The 20,490-nt window shown below is 41.3% G+C and overlaps 1 protein-coding gene across 5 annotated transcripts in view; it reads left to right on the top strand.

Moving 5' to 3' along the window:
- Nucleotides 1-9,896: 9,896 nt before the first annotated feature.
- nrxn2b (neurexin 2b) overlaps nucleotides 9,897-20,490 on the top strand; it is a 704,163-nt gene continuing 693,569 nt past the window's right edge. For all 5 annotated transcript variants that reach the window (XM_038732127.1, XM_038732126.1, XM_038732128.1 and 2 more), the window contains exon 1: nucleotides 9,897-10,437. The gene's annotated coding sequence lies outside the window, so the exon portion shown is untranslated. The remainder of the gene's footprint in view (nucleotides 10,438-20,490) is intronic.

Here is a 20,490-nt window from a genome sequence, read left to right as displayed (position 1 = left end):
TCATTTCAACCACATTGGATCGGCTTTGAGAATGATTATCAACCCAAAATGTTGAATATATCTTTTCTTGAGTTTAGGGATGATTACATTTATAAGTTTCTCCATTGCATTACCTCCAGAAGTAGAAGTAAAGTAATTAGCAACAACAATAGCCTACAATAAAGAGTCTAAACCCACTTATGTATTCCAATGCAAAACGCCAGTCAAACCTCTCTTAAAGGAATACTCTTAGGGACACTTTGGGGAAATTTGCTTATTTGCTGCCTAACTGAGAGTTAGAGAAGATCAATATCAATTCCATTTGTGCGTTCAATACTGAGGTGGCTGCATGAGGTATTTAGCCTAGCTTAGTACCAGGTTTGTGGCAGGGGGAAACAAATATCCTCCGTCAATAGCCTTTTACAGATGTCCATATCACATTCCCGGTAACACTCACGGCAAGTCATCAAATTTGCCAAAATGTTGGAGCAATTCCATTAACTAGACTTGATCTGAACCAAAACCCGTTCTAAACTTAACCCCCTAAGGTAACTTAAATTGGGAGGTAGAGTGAAGACTAAATGTGATGTCATTACTGCAAAGATGTAATGCTAAAACGGCTTCTGACAAGGATTTAACAAGAAATGTACATGCGCAAAAACATGCAAACCTCAGGACATATACACAGGCTGCCCTACAGGAGAGGCAATGGGGAGCTCTGCTATGATTTTCTCAGCCTTTATAGCACAGTGTAAAAGCAGCATTGTTCACCATCGGTAGGCAAGAATAAAAGCAAGGGGAAATAATTGCTTACCCTCACACCGTGTGTGCAGTGTGTCTCCTATCAGCAGCCAGGCGTGATGACAGCGATAGCGTCGCTTCTTGCACGAGACGCTGACCCCCACCTCCTCAGACACAAAGACAGCGCACAGCTGTCCATGTTCACTGCTGCGACAGCGATCACTGGAGGGCCCCCCAGGAAAAGAGCTCCTCCTGATGTAGATCTGTGCACAAGCTGTGAAAAGGGGCACACTCAGGGACTGGAGATACACTCATTAAGACACCGCACACACAGATGCATGCAGACGGTACAGGTCTCAATCATGTCTGTGATCTTTGCAGCAATCCATCCCACGTTTCATTCTCTCTTTCCTGTAAACAAACATGAAAATACTGACATGCATTTCCCACACAATTCATTCAGATACACATATCCAGTGGCGTCTCTCTGCTGTGTCTCTTTGTTCCTCTCTTGTGTAGGAGCTGCTATCTGCAAATATGCTGATGTTGTCACTCTTGCATTACACACACCATATCCAGAGCACTCCGTGGGGTGAATATGTTTGGAGCCATCATGCCTGATCATCTAATCATGACTAGGCCTTTAGGGAGAAGAGCATGCCCGCTTTTTCCCACACCATACATGCTGGGAACACCGTTCTCCCACAATGCCCTTCAACACTACAGATTCCTATCTCAGAGGCCATTTAGATGGCTACAAAGACAGACTGAAAGTGCTGCTATGCCAATTTATGATGGAGATAATTGATGTGTTTTGAGTTTCTCCATAACTGCTATTCTTTCTTCTGCTACTTCAGGCTGGCAAGCAGGTGATTGTTCAGCACATACAATTTGCTAGTCGTTACAAGTCTGATGATTTCTCATCATCATTTGCTTTTCTTAGAATCTCATACTGTCTGAACCACCATCAAGACCTCCTCTGCTGACACAAATGATTATTGATTTCCACCTACTGTCTACCTGTGCTCAATCAGCTGTGTTGCTTTTGTGTAGAACAATGGTTTTCTTCATCCGCTGGGGTAATAAGTGTGCTAAAGAGGGAAAAAATGTTCCTGGGAAAGGAGCCTTGAAAAGCACAGCAGGAGGAGCTAAAACAGGACCAATATTGATAGCTGTAAACTTTTATCTAACACAGTTTGTATTTAAGAGGCAGTTAATTTGTTTGCCAAAACCATTTGCTGTTTTTCTTGTTCCTCTTTAGCTACAATCTACAACCTTCCTCTTCTATCTTCTAATCTAAAGTGCTCTCTACTCTCATAAATACTATTTAAAATATTCAGAACAATGAAAAATGCCCCCTACCAGCGAACAACATGATTACTTCACCAACATCTAGGCTCCCATTATTAAAGTATTGTACAGTCTCTCTCGCTCTCTTTTGTTTTTATTTGTTTTCACTTAGTACTCTATGAAAGTGCACGGCAAATTTAATTCCCCTTCCCTATATTTAATAAATGCATAAGTGAAATCTTCTGTAACATGTCACGGAGCGGAACCGCGTTAATGCCCAGTATGCAATTAAGTCCAATTATGACAAAACAACAACAACAACAAATTGATGAGTGGAGGATTAAGTCATATATCTTGAAGGGTACGGTACCTCAAGCCAAATTAAGTCCATTTTACAGCATTGCCTAATGTCACAATTCACAAATATACAGAAATGAAATATTAAACTCCCATTTCTCTTCATCAGCATTCAAACTCCTGTCTGCCGTTTCTCCATAATTTGTTGACCATTAATCAAAATACATCCTTCACAATGGAAAAAGATCAATTTCTCTGACAAGTAATGTGTCTCAGTAATAAACCCACACGACCTGCCTTGCTAGTTAATGATCTGGAGTGAGGCTTGTAGCTTTCTTGCCATAACATAACACTTTCACTTTATAGTAAGGACACATCAATCTGTAAACACTCCCTTCCCCGTTGACCGTTACTGTACCTTGTAGGCCTATGAGCTATCCAGTAAAAGTCCTAATATGATGTACATGTGTTGTGTAAATAGATTGTCCCTAAGACTCAGCCTCCATGAGCTCAAGGTGACCCTCTCAACTGCTTGACTGTATAGAAGCATTCTGTTTGATTAATTTGTACTGACAACATAACCTACATGTTGCCTGGGGCCACCCAAGCCTCTTTTCACACATGAATAGCAATATGATTGTACGTTTTAACATACTTTTTTTTTGGCACCATACATTGCCAATTGTGAATCAATCTATCATGATAAATGGAGCTTATCATAAAGTGATGTTGAACTATATCAAAAGTCTATAGGTTAAGACTAACTTACAAAGGACATAACCTAGTATGCAGATTTGAAAAGTCGCGTGACAAAGGAAATTGTATTTGTTCAGCAACACGTGCTGCAGAGACGGTCATTAATGTGGAATAGTCCTAAGTTGTTTAGGGCTGCAACCATTTTTTTTTCATTGTTGATTAATCTGTCATTTAATCTTGTTTTCTCTATTAATTGATCAGTTAGATCTAGAAAATGCTAGAAAATGATGAAAAATGTAGATCAGTGTTTCCCATAGCCCAAGACCTCAAATTTCTTGTTTTGTCCACAACCCAAAAATGGTCTGTTCTGTCATAAAGGAGTAAAGACACCAGAACATATTCACATTTAAGCTTGAAACAAAACATTTTTCTTTAAAAAAATGACTCAAACCAATAAATCGATTATCCAAATAGTTTGCGATTAATTAAATAGTCAACAACGAATTGATTATTTGATTAATTGTTGCAGCTCTAATGTTATCCAACGAAGGTTAAAATCAAGGGCAACTGGACTTGGTTGAAGATACTGGAAGACGTTTCGTCCCTCATCCAAAGGACTTCTTCAGTTCTGACTGACTGGCAGGGAAACTCAGCTATTTAACCTCAGTGGAGTCGTTGGCCTGGGTCATCGATACCGCTGGTTCGTTAGTGTTCCTTGTTGCTGTGACGACAGTCGTTACAGTCGTTAACGAGTGTCCTCTGTCCTTCAGATGTAAGTAACATCTGAAGGACAGAGGACACTCGTTTGAGGACCACCAGGTGCACATTTTAGACAGAGAAGATGGATGGTTTGAAAGAGGTGTCAAGGAAGCCATCTACTCCAGGGTCGAGAAGCCGTCATTGAACAGGGGAGGGGGTCTACGCCACCACTTATCCCCCACTTACAATGCTGTCCTTTCATCACTTCCCAGGAAACTCAACAAACGTAACCTATTGGCCTCAGGTGAAGATACCAACGACGGTCGTTCAGTCTTGGCCTCAGGTGAAGATACCAACGATAGTCGTTCAGTCTTGACCACAGGTAGTCTTAACCACTGAAACGACTGTCGTCACAGCAACAAGGAACACTAACGAACCAGCGGTATCGATGACCCGGGCCAACGACCCCACTGAGGTTAAATAGCTGAGTTTCCCTGCCAGTCAGTCAGAACTGAAGAAGTCCTTTGGATGAGGGACGAAACGTCTTCCAGTATCTTCAACCAAGTCCAGTTGCCCTTGATTTTAACCTTTGTTGGATAACTATGACCTGGATGACTGAGAATCTTCACAGACAGCTCTAATGTTGTTAATGTACTACTCAACATAATGCAGATGCATGATAGTACATGTGTATTGGGGTCACTGAGTTCAGCTTTCTTTTGACAGAGACACGGAAACATGTCTGATAGAGAGGAAAGAGTGAAGAGGAAAGGAACAGCTTTAATGGTATTTTAAAAGTAAGTGACCATACACAGCCTTTTCAGACAACTAAAAATCCTAGAGTGAATAAAGCACACGTGACAACCAGTTACTGTATACCACAGTGTTAACGTACTATTTCAGTAATAACACTTTACATAGCATTACCGTATCCCATTATGTCATCTCGCGGTTTCTGTCTGTTAAAAAGAACTTTTCATTGGCACCGTTGCCCAGTGCTTGCTCATGGTGGGAATTGTTGGGTCTCTGTAAATAAAACTACAAAGACTACGCTCTAGATCTTCTAACATGAAACGTGCAATGAGATAACTTCTGTTATGAATTGGACCTGTATAATAATGCAAAAACTAAACTTGCTGTCTTTTTGTGTCCTGTTAACTGTTGTTTATTGGGAACCTGAACATAGTGTGGCGGTTATATCACGGTTCTGGGAAGTTGATATTCTTGATTTTTGTGGTTGTTTACCTCCGGCGTTCTCGTCTTGTTTTACTTCCTGTTTGGTCCCCACTGACTGCGTAAGTGGTTTCACCTGTGTGTCATTGTGTTCACCTTGTGTTCATTGTGTATTTAGTCGGGCTGTTGCTGGTCCGTAGTTTCATTTAGGTTCATGGCTGCACCGACCATGGTTTCCATTCAAAACTCATTGAGCTATAGATATAGATAGATATCTATATAGTCTGGGAAGACCAAATACAGTTATAAAGTTGGCTTTTCCAAACTTTATCTGTAAGTCTAGAAGTACTGATTTCAAACCAAATGAAACGCACCCAAGATGAGTTTTTATGGCTTTGACAACCACTGTGACATCTAAGGCAACCAAATTTACTTGTGTACAAACAACTCCCTCTGCTCTTTTATGCCAAGTTATTATTTGCAAATTTGATGGAAATGTGATAATGGGCTCACAACAATGACACCAAACAAGGGAGTTGCCTTCTTTGGCATGTTGACTTTTTTCATGTCTGATTACAGGGCACACTTGATTTGTCTCATTTCAGGGATGAGCAGGACTGAAATGGTAGCACTGTGATTCGGGGACTCGGTACCATCAATTCAAATCAGTTAGTTTTAATTAGCGCAATGGAGAGAAAGAGGGGGAAAAAAACAACAACCTCACAGGGTCCTCCAACAATGAAATGAATTACTCATGAGTGAAAGCTTATCACATCAGCCAGCTTTATATGTAGAGAATATTAAATCAAGGTGCTGGAAGACATACGCCTGAAATGAGTTATACCGATATTTAAAAGGCATGAAATCTCTATTGGATACAAATCACATCATGATAAAAGGCTGGTAGTTATTTGATGATATTTGGTGTGTTATACACTCAGCTGACATCTGTCTGCTGTGAAATATTTAAATTTATTTTTTAGATGTCACCTTTGAATGGAAAACTCTTGTTGCACCAAACATTAACTCACATTCGATTGAAGTATACATCTAACAATGACTGCAGAGACGTGAAGTTTTGTGCAAGGAAATGCTCTGACGAATGTCATATGAGCACTCTGATGACAACAGATTTCTATATATCAGAAGAGATTGTGGATTTGTGAGTAGAGCAAAAACAAACAATCCTGCATACTGACTACAAACAATGTAGGTCCATTAGAGCAGTGGTTTACAACCTTTTTGGCTGGTAAATTAAGTGGCTTCTATTTGCGATCTCTTTTCATAAGTGGTATAGGCATACGAGTTGTGAGTAGTTTGACCACAAGAGTGATTTCTCACTCTCCCAGTGACCTCAGGCAGTTTGGGGATATTTTGTTTTTTCCTTCTTTCCAATCACACCCTTACCATAATGTGACCCCTCACATTTCTCTACGACTCCTTCGATGAGTCTTTAGCCATTTGTTTATGTAATGGGAGACGTATTAGCAGCTATTCTTCCTACTTCTTGTCTAAACACTTTAACTGGAGTACAACCTGCTTTAATATGATTGGAGATAGAAATGAGTAACAACTAGTGAAATATCAATTTCTTAGGCCAAAGTTTCAGATTGTTAAATGTCTCAAAAGATGCCTGAAGGACTGACAAAACATGGCAGTAACAACTTAGACCACAAAACACGGAAAAGGGAGCAAACGTCTGATAACTTTGGCCATATTTTGAACAATCCCCTGTCAGCGTTGTCTACCATGCAGATGCAGGAATGACTTTAAGAACTTAAAACCAGTGACTCAACTTTCTGGAGTGACAATGGGCCACCCACCCTCCACCAGTATGGTTTTCAATCTAAGATTCTGGCCTGAGAAATTAATTCTGAGAGGTGCCAATATTCTTTTGACAGGCTTCTCTAGCACCATGCTGCTCAATAAGACTGTGATTGATGCACACCCTCCAGATTCATTGAGGACTGTGATTTCGACAAACTGCTCGCCTGTGATGTGGACAGACCTTTAAGGCAGAATACGCTGATGGCTAGATGGATGGGATACACTGTAAAAGTACTCCAAAGACACATTATTGAATTATGTGTCAATACTGTATGTGGGTTCATGTGCTCTCCATGGGTTCTGATTGATCACCCGTTAAGGCATAAACCAGCCACTTATTAAATTGATTTTGAATGCTTATCAATTGGTGAACTTTTAGACTTATCACTTCCCAGGGGTGGACAAATTACACAACTCAATAACTTGAGTCAAAGTATAGATACTCTTGGTTAAATATTACTCTATTACAAGTGAAAGTTGTTCAGTCAAATATTGACTTGAGTTAAAGTAGTACTGGAGTACTTGCTTTAAAAGTACTTAAGTATTCAAAAGTACATTTTCTTTTTTATGTCAATGCATTGTTGTATTGTGGCCAGCACTGTGTTCATTTGACAAGATTTAAACATGTATTTGTGAAAGGACTTCAGTCAGTAATGTTAGCTTAGCATTTTCACTAGCTTAACTATTAGTATGCGTCACCAGTGAATTCACACAGGACCCGGTCCCAATACAACAACTTAGCATGCAAATCCATAAAAATGTATTTAAAAAATTGACCAACCAAAGCACAAGAAAATTTAATAATTACAAGCGCAGACAATTTTAAAATGTTCATCTAGAATTAAACAAATGTTTACATACCTTGACATGCTTTCTCCTGTTGGATGGCAAATCATTTTCGTAGGCTGTGATGAAGTCTGTGCAAGGTAAACAGAGCAAATATTTAAAATGAGTTGAATCTTTCTTTATCTCAAAAATCTCAAACATGGACAGATATGACCATAGGTGCCCTGGTGAGGAATACTCATCTATATCTGCCATTACCACTGCCAAGTTCAAATTGAACTGTTCAAAGCACTTGACTGACAGTGTAGGAGCAGTTTACTATAATAGGTTTTTCTCCTGTGATGAACACACAGCGTTCAGCCTATCACATTTTAGAAAAATCTATCTGCTGAAGCTTTGCTTCAAAGTAACGAGTAATGGAAACTTTCATAGAAATGAAAAGAAGCAGTCAAAAGTACAACATTTGTCATTAAAATGTAGTGGAGTAAAAGTCACAATTTTCCAAAAAATGATACTTAAAGTACAGATACTCAAATAAATGTACTTCTTTACTGTCCACCGTTGTCAATGACATATACTGTATGTTCCTAAGAAGGATCACGCGACGGACCAGAGAAAATATACATCCTGTAAAATGAACCAACTGGCTGAAATGAAGACCTTTACTGTGACAATTTGCTGACATGACGTGGGACATGATGAGCAGACTCATGCTCTCCCAGTGAGGCAAGACTGAGACCACAGTGAGGCCGTGGAAGGGTACTAATGAGGAACTTTGTCAGCCCTGTGTCTGACACAATGAGAGAAGGAAATGAAGACAAAGTGAGAGTGGGAGGGAAATACAGTTTCAGCTCTCTGACTCCAATGACCCTTCTCTACCCAGATCAAATGATCCCACTTGTGCAGGTGACACCTTATTTTTGCCAGGAGCAATAGCAAAGCTGATTCCCTGTCCCAAAAAAAGGAAGGAAAAAAAAAATTATTCTACAACAGTTTTATGAGTTTGAGGCCGTCTACAACGGTTTTATATCCAGCGTGGCTCAGAGATTTTCATTTAAACTATTGATCAGAGAATGATTTACACTCAGGATGCAACCTTAATGCCTTTAACTATCTCAAAGAATAAAACTGGCAGTTTTACGGTGCTCTTTAAACTGATAAAAATGCAGAGATTTAAATCCAGTTGGCACACAAAAAGAAGCTATAAAGCTGTGGATATTTAGATTATCTCAGCAAATGATTCCAGTTCCAAGTCTGCCTATCAACATTACCAATGCAGCTGATATTTGACAGCCTGAAGTTTACTATGAATTTGGAAACTATACCATTATCGTACAAGTAGGACTAGATATATGAACTAATAGAGTGACACTGTCATGGGGCTACCCCTTCAGCCTCCAGTGGTAGTACTGGTATTAGCATGCTAAGCTAACAGTAGCATAGGCCTGTTAGCCATTAAATGGATCTACTGTAAGCATTACTATTAGCATTACCATTAGCTTGTGGTCTATCATCAATGGACACATTGCTTGTCATTTCGTTTCATTTTAGTTCATTTAAGGGCTGCTTGAAAGAGTAGAAATCATTATTAGGTAAATACAACACATACACAGTTAATTTCAAGTCATTTATTTTAGGTTATTGGGGTTACTCAAGGTCATCCAAATGTTTGCGCATTACATTCACCTGTTCTTGTCTTCAAGCAGGGATCTGGGTTGAAGTGGCAAAAAGGATGTGACAGAGTCCGGAGTAATTTATAGGGGGAAGACCTGGAATGGTCCAAGTGTAAGCCGGTACAGAGGGGTGTACTGCAGTACCTAAAGTTTCTGTTTCGAGAAGCTTGTTCAGCATGTGAAATTTAATTTCTGGTTTTGTAATTGTTAAATTGTGTATTGATGTGGCCAGATATGTTTAAGAATGTTGAGTAAGCATAATGGTGTCTGATTTATTTTCAATTAACTTTGGTTTATCTTGTAGGAGGGAAGAAGGCAGATGTTCCTCTGGGCAGAACAGCTTTGGCCTGGAACGGGGCATGTGTGAGAGCCCCATTACTCAAGCCCAAATATAGTTTTTGTGTTTCAGTTTGTGATTCTAATTTGAATAGGTTATACTTGAACTTGTTTGGTTTTAATTTTGATATAGCCTATTTTTCAATACTTCACCCTTGCACTTTACATGTGACATGGTGAAGAAATGCATTGAGGCACCAGGTGAGGAACTCCTGAGTCCATGTCTCCTCCTTCAAACATGGGGCTAAACATTACAGACACTATAGATACTTTAGTGAACACTAAATTGAGTATGGTATATATTCACTATTAACTCTAACTTGACTACCACAGTGACACTTAAATTGCTCATGAGAATACAGCAGCATGTGAGTACCCACAGAGGAGAGTAGTATTTTGAACAGTAGCCATATATCCAGCACAGCCCTCCCATCTTCCTCCCCCAGGGTGAAGTAGCCTATTCCTGCCGGCGCGGGGCGTGTCTCTGTGGGCGGCCTCCTCGGTGCGGTGGCGCTGCCACTGCTACTGATGCCGCTGTGTCTCCTATTCCACTTGATGCAGGTGGAGACGCGTCAAAGCAGCCAAAATCACCCAGAAGCATACACCAGAAACACGGCAGCGGAACCTCCACAATAAAAGCCCCGTCAATACATATCAATGTAGGGGTTTTAACTTGAAAAGGAGAATCTGGAGTTGCATGGTCTGCCTTCTGGCTGGCTTGACAGCAGGGATGCAGGTGGGGCGACTCGGCCAGGACCGTTCACATCTGCCTTGAAGGAGAGAGGGGGGGGAAAGAAACCCTGCGTTCTGGTCTTCTCAACGCTCTGGATAAAAAAAAAAAGAAACAGAAGCGTTAACTGCATCCAGGCTGCATCCAGGGATACTTACAAATCTCCTCAAGCCTGGAGAATAATATTGGAAGGATTTCCGCAAAACACAAGTAAGGACTTTTCTCTTCTTTGCTGTGACTATGTGCTTCTGTGGGGTTTCTTCTGGATGTGTGGATTTGTCACACTCTGCAAATGCTCACCAAATGATGATGACAGGTGATGTCGGGGAAAAAATACACTCTCATAGCCCAATAATGAGCAATTGTTGGCTTTGTTCGGTTGAGAGGGAGCCAGCAGCAAACGATGCGTAATGGGTCAATATTTGGAGGAGATTTGGGAGGCGAGTGGATTTGAGGTCTGCTGTTTGTTTTCTGCGGCTCTGGCAGCAGACACGTTGAATCCGGTGTGGGGTAAATGATGGAGGAATATCTTTTGAAGCCACGCGTGACAGCAGCGGCGGAGTCTGGGAATTCCGAAAAAAAAAAAAAAAAACTCGCTGTGCTCTGCAAAAGTCAGTTTTTGTGCTTCTTTGAGCTGTGGATGTGTTTACGCAATGTCCAGACGACTTGTGAGAGGTGTTTCTTACAGATTCCAGGACTCACAAACCCGTGATGTTTTATTTGAACAGCTCCGATTTGGAATTAAAAATTATCCTAAATTGTAGTAAGTGAGACACGCTGTTTACTCTGTCGATAATACATGTGGCCTAATTTTCTCACACACCCACACCCACAGCCCACTTACTTGTACACGTACTTCTCATTAACTCCAAATCCCCGAACTGTAAATTTGCTGGAATTGTACCCACTGTAGAGTCGATTTATGGTTTTGGCATCATCGCCTGCGTTTAACGTGTAAGCTATTTAGCATTATTGGCCGTCAATTTATTTTTAAATTGTTAATATTAAATCTTTATGGCAGGGACAATTAGTCCACCGGAAGGTATACTCTCTTTTCTGAACAGATGCATCATAATTGGCTGCTGGAGAACAGAACGGCTGTGGTCTGACGATCTGTGGAGTTACTGCTAGTGTTTTCCCCAAGTAAATGTGATCAGCACGATGTGTTAGAACCGCACGCGCGTACAGTACGTGGATATTTGGGGCTAAATATTGCGCCGACGATACAGCGACTGCATGTGACTCCTGCGCCACCGTGTCGCCAAACGCCCACTGGGGTGCGTAACGGTGTCTCTCCACAAAATCCCCGAACCAGAGGATAAATAGCAAGAACTGCAAATCGTTAGATCTCTTTTTATGGGATACAAGTCGGATTAAGGGGTTAGTTGTACAATAATTAAACCGAGTTGAGGCTGTCTAGTTCAGCGGTGCACAGGCAGAAACGGATGGGACGCGATCAGAGAGAAGAGGAAAGCAGACACCACATAGGGAGAGTCCCTGTAGACGCCAGTGGGAAAATAGACCCACTCTCTTTTTAATATTAAATGTGAACTTTTTCACAGTAGAAATGAAACCACTGGTTTGTCATTTCTTACAATATTGGCATATTAATCACTGGTCATAAACCACCTCACCATATTTCTTGTTGGATTATGTGGCAAGGTAGCAATAACTGATCACAGGACATTTTATTTTAAAGACTTTGCTGAATAATAATCTGTAGAGAAGACTGATGAAGACAGAGAAGTATTCCAATTAATTGCTTGAAGACTTTTGGAAATAAAATTCTGTAAGGATGACTGGATAAGCCACACATAGGACTTATTGAGTCAGCTGTCTTCTTAATGCAAATGAAGGTCTGTGCTAGAAATCAAGTAGGGTAATGGGACTCATTTCCTGGTTACTGTCTCAGGCCAAAAATGTGTGGACTCGTGAAGCCATGACACAAGGCCACGTTGAAGGATTTCACTGACCAGTGGTTTTTCAGCAGGCGACTTCATCATCATTCAACCTGAAAGATTACCACACTTTGGGCAATCAATTTGGCATCCCGATGTTAATTCCCAATTGGCAAAAAAATTGAATTACTCTATCATCAACTCAGTCTAACGACTGTAGTTGTGACAATGGCTTTGGAAATACCTAAATAGCTTTTCACCTTTATCATAATGCACACTGAGCAGACACTGCTGGCAGAAAATGGGCCCATACGTGATTCCACTTTTGTTCTCAGAGCTTTCAGTGCACTTCATGAAGGGTGCTTAACATTGCCTTTGTGGGTTGAGATGACTTATAATAATTGCAAATTCCCCTGCAATTTGAATAATTTCTCCAGACCTTTTCACTGTTTATTATTCGGTGAGTGCAAAAAGTGGATTTGAGGTCCTCTGCTTTTCTTTGTTTTCACTCATCCATCTGACATGGGGCTTCCAACAACTTTCCTGAATACAAATCTCCAGCTTTTCAACTCAAATGCCATCATTCTGGGTCAGCACACAATCGGCATGCCATTTGAGCGCGGCAGAAAAACAACACCTTTTCAAATGCATAATGTGACATATTGTCAAGTGTCCAGTAGGTGCGTTTCTGTGGGTGCATTCTATAGACCCTGTTTGCAAGAGTTGAAATCCGAGCATGAACTTGATCAGGATCTCATGTGACGTATAGCTATTCAGTCTCATACTGGGTATATTTAGGCCAAGTGCAGTCCTCAAAGCAGCTGTCAGATTTGAGGCATCAGCCAGAAACTCTATCTGTACCCAGGTCAGTGTTTTAAGCAGCTGTCATTTCCCCATGACAGAGCGCAGCGCACTGTCTTCTATCTCACCTCTATCAAAACACGGGCACTCAGGCTGTCCCCACGCCCCTCCCCGCCCCGCCGCGCCCCTCCAGTTTACCACCACAGAGACTGAGAGAGCAAAATTGGAGGAGAAGAGAATCAGAATGGGTAATCTTGCTGTAATCCCTCGCACGGCGGCAAAGGGAGCAATCTGCCTCATTAACTCACGGCTCTACTGCTCGCCGTCTGGCCCTCATTCATCTTCCCATCCACCCAGCCGCAGAGAGGGAGAGAACAGAGGTTATAGGAGCGGAGGGACGCTATAAAGTAAAGAAGGCGGAGATTTTCACCTGAAGGGGGGGGGGGGGGGCAAAGCGATAGGAAAATAAAAGATTTTCTCCTTCTCGACCTACTCCTCCTCACGCCCACCATTTTAGCTATGGGGGCCATAATGAGGGAAGACGTGCCCTCCCCCCCTTTTATCGCTTTTCTCCATTGATTAAGCAGCCACAGAGTAGAGGTGGAAGAGCCTATGATGGAGAGGTGGACTGAGGGACCTCTTATTGTCTCTGAGTGATTGCATGGATGGATTAGTGAGAGAAAGAGAAGGGGAAGCAGACAGAGAGAAACAGTTGGGAAGAAAGGATACAGTATGGCCTATCGATCCGATCACGTTACACCCTTCTCTCCTGTGTGGCCACGCCAGTAGGATATCCGATTTGGACTAATATTAGTCAGTCTGGCAGATTTATTATTGAGGATGTCAAAGTTTGTACATCTCTTTTTGCTGTCAGCTGCGGAGAGGAAAAGGCACAAAATTGTTGCGTGATGGCACCAGTTGAGTTCAAAGCCCTGTGATGCTTTTAACAACTTGCCTTTGGTCTTCCTAATTGAGAGGGAGTTGGGAGACTTGGGTTTAGAAACTCCTGGATCTGTGCCACATACTGTATTCCACAAAGATTGGGTCATGAATTCATTTAGCAGAGCTCGTAAGTACATCTGAATCTTGGATGAGGATTTTTTTCCTTCTCTCAAATAGTTGAAAGTATTGTAATCCCAATCCCCCCTTTTTTTCATATCTGAGTAACCCCCCAAAAGCAGGCATGGCCAATGAATTAATGAAGATGTTCTTTGTAGCCTGCAGTGCGAGCCTGATTTGAAATATTTGCATTACCATATTGCTCGCCTTTTAAGAGGCTCAAGCGAGGTCCTTGGTGTTATAGTCAGGCTGGGATTTCTAAAACAGAATAGGAGAGTATCACTTCAAGTGAAATAAAACAGACATTCCCAGCCACTTTGTGATGTCTGTACCTTTTTTTTTATTTTTCATTTTTTGGGCCTCGCCTCAAATGCCTCAGCTGTTAAAACAAACTGGAACTGTGAGAGCTCCTGGCTGGAGAGTTTTTCAGGACCGGCTTCAGGTGTGGGACCTACCTCTTTAGCACCCACCAGTGAGATGTTTAACCTAAATTACTCCAGCGCAAAGGCAGCTGCTGTTTCTCAGGTTTAAAAATATCACCCCAGACTCCCTACCTTTTTGGAAGGGCACGTTCCAGACAAAAAACAGCTGATGTAACCTCACCGTTGATGATTTATCATGTTCATCTGCGACCTGAAGACAGTCCTTCCTCTCTGAGGCAGTAGTAAACACTGGTGGCTTTTTGCACTGCAGAGTCTGTTAGACAAAACTGTTCTGAGCTTCTTTTGGCTTTGCTTCATCGTATGTAAGCGCTAAGACTGCCCCCATCTTTGCCTGAACTGTACCCATCCATTCCAAGGGTGTGCTAACATGTGGTGTGCTGTGAAAGGATCTATTTCAAAGTGGAGCAGGTTGCATAACAGGGATATGGGACACAAAAACCCCCACATAAGAGTTTTATGCTCATAATTGAGGAGTGGGTGTTAGTAACTAATCCTTATGCTATGGGATATCACTATCCACACTATTTCTAGTTTTGCATAATCATGCTATTTGTTTGCATAACACTTGCATATCTAACTACACATAACTACTAATAGAATTTGCTTCCAAAGACGAGCACTGGACATTACCATCAGTCATTCATTCGCTATTTGGACAGAGCCGTATGTAATAAAATGCAAGCTAAACCACAATAAGCATTGTCTAGTTAATTTATCATGTGGTCAACAAAGCATATTATGAGACTTCTTTCCTACTGGAACGATATACAGCAATTTTCAAAGATGCAGAGAATATAGACAGTCCAAGAAAAGTTCCTTCAATTATAAATATGCCTTTGTTCCCCCACATGGATTCAGACGAGCCGTCTCACATGCACTTTTAACAAATATTCTAGTGTCTCTATGTTTTGTTTTTTACTTTCGAACTCTCCCCTCCAACTCCTTAGCCAACTGTCAGCAGAGCACCTTGAAAAACTAAGTATTACATTCAAGAGAATTGTTGTGCTCGACTGCAGTTTATTCCTCTCCTAGAAATCCAGAAGGCTTTTGTCCATCCATCATTATGGATGAATATATTTTCGGAGCATCAACCCCGCAGCCAAATGAATGCGAGATGTCCAAACCAAAGCTATACATGCTAAAAACTCCACCTATAGCACCATACCGAAATGTAGCTCTTTCCAATACCAGAATGCACCTGTTCATGATGCTCTATTCACTGTCTGAAATTGTGTCTGGATTATGTCCCCACCTGTGGAATGGACTGAGCAATCGGGGGCTGATGGGGGTCATGAGATTGAGCTACTGTGTACTGCTGCGACCGCTGCCCCAGCACGACAGCACTTTTCCCGCTTGGCGATGGAGAGGGATGGCTATTCTGAGTGCCACAATGGCCACTTCACTGCAGAGCAGGAAAGGCTTTGGAGGGCCACAATGGGTCCTTTTTTAGAGGTGCTGCTGCTGCCGGGGCCTGCATTGGGTTTGTGCAGCCAGCGTACCTTCATCAAGCTTCTCTTGTCACCGATACGATGGCGCCCTGTTTGCAGATGGCCACAGGGCAGAGTGTGGGAATGGCCACCATTTATCCCATAGAACTCTCACGTTGAGCGCACTCAACAGCCAAGGACATCAGTTGAACAGGCAGGGTCAAACAATTATCCAACACTATTCTCTCAGTTGTAATGAGCCAGGAACAGAGAAGCGCAATTGAGCGATGACTGCTGACACCTTTTTGTGATTCAAAGGAGAAACACAGAAATGAAATGGGCACTAAAATTCAATCGCATTTAACTTTATTGTGTTTTTATAGTTATGTATTTTGCTTTCAAGCTCTAACTCTATTACCACCACTATTTTGTTTTTTTTTTTGTGGTGGAAAATTTAATGTCTGAGAGGTGAAGTGTCAATTTTTATTTGTGCCGTATGTCCTGCTTCGGACTTCAGTTTTAACAGCTTCTCCAGTGCTGATGCACATTTCGTTGCAATTTTCCTGTTTGTCAGGGGCAAATGAGGCCTTGTGTCACATTTGTGCCAATCTGACACTGCCGCTTTTCCCAGTTTGAAGGGGAAAGGTAGTGATGTGAAGGCTCAATGTGTCAGAATGATAGCACGAGGAAAAGAGGGGGAGGAGGAAGGTGGGAAAGCTGTTTCAGTCCGACCATAGCTTTAGCGAGACTTGCTGACTAACTTCTCTAATGCAGTGCAGGCTTTTCTTTAGTCTTTTGGAACGCATCCCTCTCCTACTTTTCATTGCATTGCTGTTGCATATAATAACTTTTTTCATATAGCACTTATCAAACAAAAGTACAAAGTGTAAACACAGGGTGAAAAAGGGCACATAACAGTTCTAAGCCTAGACAAAGGAAGAGACAGAGCTCAAATTATGCAGAGGTTCATAAGGAGTTAAAAGGGCTAATATATAAGCAGGAGCCAAGCCATGGAGAGCCTTAAAAGTAATCAATAAAATCTTAAAATCAATCTAAAACAAACGGGGAACCAACGTAAAAAGGCAAAAATGGGAGTGATGTGATTGTACCTTTTGCTTCTATAGTCTCCTATTCGACTGGGAATCATGGAGCCATTCAAAACTTAACTTAAAAACCTAATGTAGGACTCTTATTCCCTACTAGTCAGATTTTAGACATTATAATTAAGACATATATTAACGGACTTCCCCAATACAGGGGATGTAATCGATTTTCGCTGTTCTAGCTGTTTTCCGTCCAAAAACAGCGGTTCTTTGTGTCAACCTAGACCGTCTGGCGGGCCGCCGTCTTGGTGAGGTCGGCTTTGTCGGTAAGTTTCCTTTCTGTCCTCAGATTGAAGTGGAGAAGAAGAGTTTGCTTTGACGGAGCTGGTCTTTATTGGCCTCTGCTGGCGACCTGTAGGAGCTACACAGACATCCAGGATATCAATCGATTTGTCTCTTCAGTACGAAGAGAAAGAGCCCACCTGTAGGATGTTCTGTTCTCAAGCTGTCGCCTGTAAAGCATGGGAGTGCTTTTGGTCATATATATTGACTGTTTTTATCAATATTTACATTTTTTTGGAAGCTTTATGTTATTTGGAACGTGGTTGAAGGAGAGAAATAATGTTTTGAAGATAACTCCCAATAAAAGTGAACATATAAACAGTAAATATGGCCAAAACATAGACATTCGCCTGGTATATTTTTGAAAGATTGTGTAAAAACTGTTGTATATCAGTTTCTTTTCATCAAATTTACAGTTACAGTTGTATTCCAGGTCTATTAGAAGAACTTCAGGTGCATTATAATTTACCTTATGAAGGTTTTGATATTTTATTGCATTAAAATATAGCTTTTTTTTTACCAGGCGAGGATGAAAATATATTTTTTCTGTATTTAATCTCCATGTAGTAATGGTAAATATAAATATGTTAATGTACAATGGATTTATGTTCCTTAGCTTCTAATCTTTCAAAGGAGACCAGAATTATGCATCTAGGCTTAATGGTTGAGGAGAAATTATTGATTTATTTTGGTTATGTTATTTTAGGCGTTTTTCCTGGAAATAGGTGCCAGGGTCCACGTAATGTTATTGCCCAATTTGAGCAACTATATAACATACATGACACAATACAGACACAACTGTGATGTTGTTGCTGTTTCCAAGGAAAAACCCTCTGCCATACAAAACCTGATTTCCAGCTCCAGCAGTAGTGATTTCTTTGCTATTGAGCCGTAATAGCTATCATATCATCAAGCAAAAACCACCTACAAAAACTGAAACGTCATCAGCCAGAAATGCATGATGTCACATAAATGGACTGATTGGGTGGCTGACATTTGAATCGCCATCAAGTAAACACCACATCATTGGCACCATACATGCTAAGCTGTACAGTGTCTTGTTGTTCTACAATCAAATGAATTATTAAAGTAAATAGTATTTCAATGAATTAGTGTTTTGGAACACTCCTGGTTTAGTTTAAGATGTCCAAAGTTACAGCCTTTCAAATCACAGCCCAGAAATAAAATGTGCCCAGATCTGATTGTTTTGGGATCCGAGCCATCCCTCCCATCAATGGTGCTAATTGTGGGGGTTTAGCGCTTACTAGGTTTCCAAGTGTTCCCCTCTCATTTCCAAATGGAGCAGTCCAGGTTTCATCGGTGTTTTCTCTCTCTTCCAAGCTGGAGTAAAACACCATTTGGCCTGGGTGTTTGAGGGCTGGCATATATGGTGACTTGTGCTTCCCACTCCGCAGTGAGCCCCTGGAATAACTCTGAAATTTGACATGGCTCCTTGTGCACAGCAAGCCGTAGAACGTGGGAGACAGGGTGTGTGTGTGTGTGTGTGTGTGTGTGTGTGTCACAGATGGTATTAGCAGCAGAGATTCTTGTGCCTGTGGATCCCTCGGAATGCATCAGGGATTTCCACCACTGCTGCGGCCTGTCACCCTTTTTTTTTTTGGTTTTCTGAAAAGGAGGACACATTACAAGCTTTCTTGGCATTTTCTTGAGCTAAGTTAGCATACATTTGCAGACACAACAACCTAAATAGAATTACCCTTTTACTTACCTCAGATATATAAATTTCAAGGTAGAAATATCAAGTTTCTTCCAAGACAAATGGCTTTATAAGACAAAAGACGAGCCTAATCAATTTTACCTTCACAGAACAAATATCACATCTCAAATACTGTCCACCTGTAAGAAAACTGTAAGAAGAAAGGTCAATATTATCACAGTGAATAGCTTCCAGGCTGACAGAAAATCAGAGAAAGATGGACACACATAGGCAGATCATGAGAACCCAGCAGACCTCTGAGGTCTTCCAAAACACAGATGCTGTGTTCGAAAAGTCGGCTGCAGCAAAGTGCAATAAAACTTCTTCCGAGCATTATCGATTGAAAGTACTCTCTCTCTCTCGCCTAGCTATTTTCTCCAAGGATGCCGCTATATGCATGCTGGGCACTTTGCTCCAGTTACCCACTACTCACCTCTGCCATCAGCCATGAATCTATAAGACTTAGTCACACCTGTGTGGCCCAGAGCAAGTCAATGAGGAGAGAGTGAGTGCATTGCTCTCTCTCTCACATTAACATCTCCATCTTCTTCCTGGTTTATTCTTCTTGTGTTCTCAGGGAGGGAAGAAACAGGAATGAATGCATTCTCACAGTACAGTAGTTTCTTTTCACAATTTACAGGGGCTTTCATAGGTTTGCAAAATGATCATATCGGCACCTTTTAAAATCATCCTTATTTACGGCAGGCATCATTGTTTTTCACAACATCGAATAGGAATGCAAGATTGGAGTTTCCTGTTCCTGATTTTTACATTAAACCATATAAGTTCATACTATGTTTATATAGTAGCTCTGTGTGTGCTGTAACATTTAGTCAGGGAAACAAACACCTAGAAGTGATTGAACCCAACAGATATGCACCGAGTGCGAAGATGGTGATGCGACTCTCTCCTTTTTGCAATCACACTTCTTTTTTTTACACTCACATTTATTCTGAAAACATCTGTTGTGTTTTAAGAGCTTGAAATTGGACCAGTCGGACCCCAGTAAGTCATGTATTCATCCAGTCAGTTGTGGCAAGCATTTACGTTGATAGCTAGGTGAAGACAATAACTGTAAACTCGCCTACTTGAATAGAAAATGCCTAGCTCAAGGCTCAGACCTTGGCAGGCCACAGTGGGTGAAGTGGATACAAAAAAAAAAAGATTCTCAACAAAGCCTCATTTGCATATTTGGTGAGTCTGTAAAGACAACCCCAACCCTTACACAATCTCTAGAATACTTTATTCACTTTACCTAATATCATTAATTTATAATCTTTTTTTTTTTCAGATCTTCTCTATCCACTACCTACCGTTAAATGGTGAGAGTCAGCTCTGAGAATTTCATTGACCTTCCTTGATGTCATTAAGTATTTGTGGCATATCCCACAGTGCATTGCCACCTCCAGCCTCTCCGGTTCAGAGCAGGAGAGCTGAACCACAAACAATGGGTGCAAGATACACTGAGGGATAGGCCGCGGGGACTCCATGACCATCAAGGAAGGACATGCTTTGTGCACATGGTCCATTGGC

The sequence above is a fragment of the Micropterus salmoides genome, unplaced genomic scaffold (genome assembly GCF_014851395.1).
Source record: "Micropterus salmoides isolate LMB-PRFRI ecotype aquatic unplaced genomic scaffold, ASM1485139v1 Ms_hic_scaffold_2, whole genome shotgun sequence".
In the NCBI taxonomy this organism is placed as follows: Eukaryota; Metazoa; Chordata; class Actinopteri; order Centrarchiformes; family Centrarchidae; genus Micropterus; species Micropterus salmoides.
The sequence above is the reverse complement of the archived record's forward strand: the minus strand, read 5'-3'. Positions and strand labels throughout refer to the sequence as shown.